Raw genomic sequence first — 2,353 nt, 5'->3', positions numbered from 1 at the left:
AAGAACAACCAGTGTTCTTAACTGCTGAGCCATCTCTCCAGCCCCTGAAGAATATATTTTAAAATTTATTACCTCAGGGCTTTTATTGGCTTACAGTTATTAAATTAAAAACAAGGTAAACAATAAATATTAAAATTTTACCATTTCAGATTCATATACCACTCTAATGAAACTTTATATTATTTTTTTATTATTAGCTAAATAATTATTTTTTACAAATTATAATTTAGAGAACCTGAAAACTGTGAGCTATGATAAAGTTCCCAAGATCTTAGCTAGACCTATTTACAAAAGTTCAAAGATGATGGAGGCAGTGAAGTTGGAGAAGATACTATTTTCCTGAAGACATTTTGGATCTATCCTACTAATTCTTTGGGTTTACTATCAGCAAGCATTTATTCATGTCATGACTTTCTTCTATCTTCACTCTCCCTGTTAATAACTACTGCTATTACAATCATAACCATAGGCCTTGATGTAGGTAGTCTAGGGTTCCCCATCTTCTTTTCAAGGTTGGGTTGTACACACACACACACACACACACACACACACGCACAGTTTTGTCATTGACGAGGCTCTGTATACAAAGCTGGGCATGGCAATGCTATAACCCTGGCCCTGGAAGGAGAAAAGAAAGGGAGACAGCCAAAGTTCTCCGGCCAGCCAATCAGTGAGTGCTAGGTTCAGTGACAGTCTTTGTTTCAAAAAATAAGGCAGAGTGCTATAGAAGAGGACATCCAACATCAACTTCCGATCTCCACACATGCATGCACATTTTCATGCATATGTACATATACAAACGTGAACACACCTATACTTCATATACAGAGGGATATATGAACTAAGTTATATTACTTTCCCACCAAAATATATCAATTACTGGAATTGATTATGCCCTCCCATTATATCAGTGCTTCTCAAACTTTAACATACACTAGAATTGTCTACTTTATTTAAATACAAAATCCAGGGATGCATCTCCCAAGATTTTAATTTAGTAAGCTTGAGATAGGCACTAAGGATCTGAATTTTGAAGAGCTCACATGTGAGCTGATGATATATGTATACTTTAAGCAGCACTGGCCTATCATCACTTTAAGTAGCACTGTTTCAGCTTTTATGTTTTCATGGGATTTGATCTAGTACTGTTACTATTTATCTTACTTTTTTTACATTTATTTATTTAGTGTGCTGTATATGTGTGTAAAGAGGTCAGAGGAAAACCTATAGGAGTCAGTTCTTATCCTTTACCATGTGGGTGCTAGGGACTAAATCCAGGTAGTCAAGCTTAGGTGGCAAGGGTCTTCCATTGAGACATCTTGTTGGTCCTATTTCAATATCTTTTTTTAAAACCACATTCTTTTGAGAATTTGATAAAAGCTATGGACCTTTATCATAAATACTTATGGTCAAACAAAACTTTATACACAATTCAAGGTTTATGTATTCCTCCCAAATATTATCAATGAACCATAATTTATCCGCTAAATAAATAATTTTCAGTACATATTATTATAGACCATCGAACTAAGGTTGGTGATAAAGCAAAAAATTAAACAATTAGACATGGCAATTCTCTATCTCCATAAAAGTTTGGTTTTGATAGGGGAGACAGTCATTAGATAATTACAAATTCCCAAGTTAAAGTTAAATTAAGTTGCTTAAAAAATTTAAAGATTTGTTTTTATTATTTTAAATTATGTGTATGTTTTTGTGTGGGTTTGGGTGTGTGAATGTAGTGCCCATGGAGGATAAAGACATCAGATCCCTCTGAAACTGGAGTTACAGGTCGTTGGTTGTAAGCCTCCTCATGTGGGTGTCAGGAACTGAACTTGGGCCCTCAGGAAGAGCAGTATGCACTCCTAACAGCTGAGTCATTGTCTCCAGCCCCATCAGTTAAATTTTGGGCAAACATATGAAGAAGCAACGTAGGATAAGATACTAGGTAGTGTAGGTAGGATACTATGCTAAATATTTACATCATTGTATACTGATTAATTAATTAAAAGATATCATTACATAGAGGAAGGTTTTTCAGCAATGAAGGAAAGCAAAGCAAACTGTTGGGACTAGGGGGCTTGTAATGAAATAAAAAAGAAATTATTAGAGAAAAATTTCAGAAGTTTCTGTGTAGTGGATGGTGGTTAATGCAAAAACAAACTCTTTAAAATGCAGAGAATACGTGTCTGTGGAATGCTCAGCCACAAACGGGGTATGTATATCACACTTCTTCAAGGCTCAGGGGTCATTGCAGAAAAGGGGGCAGAAAGATTGTAAGAGCCAGAGGTCAGGGAAGACCAGAGCAAAACAATGTCTTCTGGACATTTGATATATTTGTATATTTTATATTAAT

The 2,353-nt window shown here is 35.2% G+C and overlaps 1 protein-coding gene across 1 annotated transcript in view; it reads right to left on the bottom strand.

Annotated features, from left to right (window-relative positions):
- The window catches only part of LOC103734524 (protein boule-like), a gene marked incomplete at its 3' end in the record, with an annotated part of 27,063 nt that overhangs the window by 481 nt on the left and 24,229 nt on the right, over nt 1–2,353 (bottom strand). The gene's annotated exons all lie outside the window — the stretch shown is intronic.

Source organism: Nannospalax galili, unplaced genomic scaffold (assembly GCF_000622305.1).
Source record: "Nannospalax galili isolate Female #2095 unplaced genomic scaffold, S.galili_v1.0 scaffold610, whole genome shotgun sequence".
NCBI lineage: Eukaryota > Metazoa > Chordata > Mammalia > Rodentia > Spalacidae > Nannospalax > Nannospalax galili.
The sequence above is the reverse complement of the archived record's forward strand: the minus strand, read 5'-3'. Positions and strand labels throughout refer to the sequence as shown.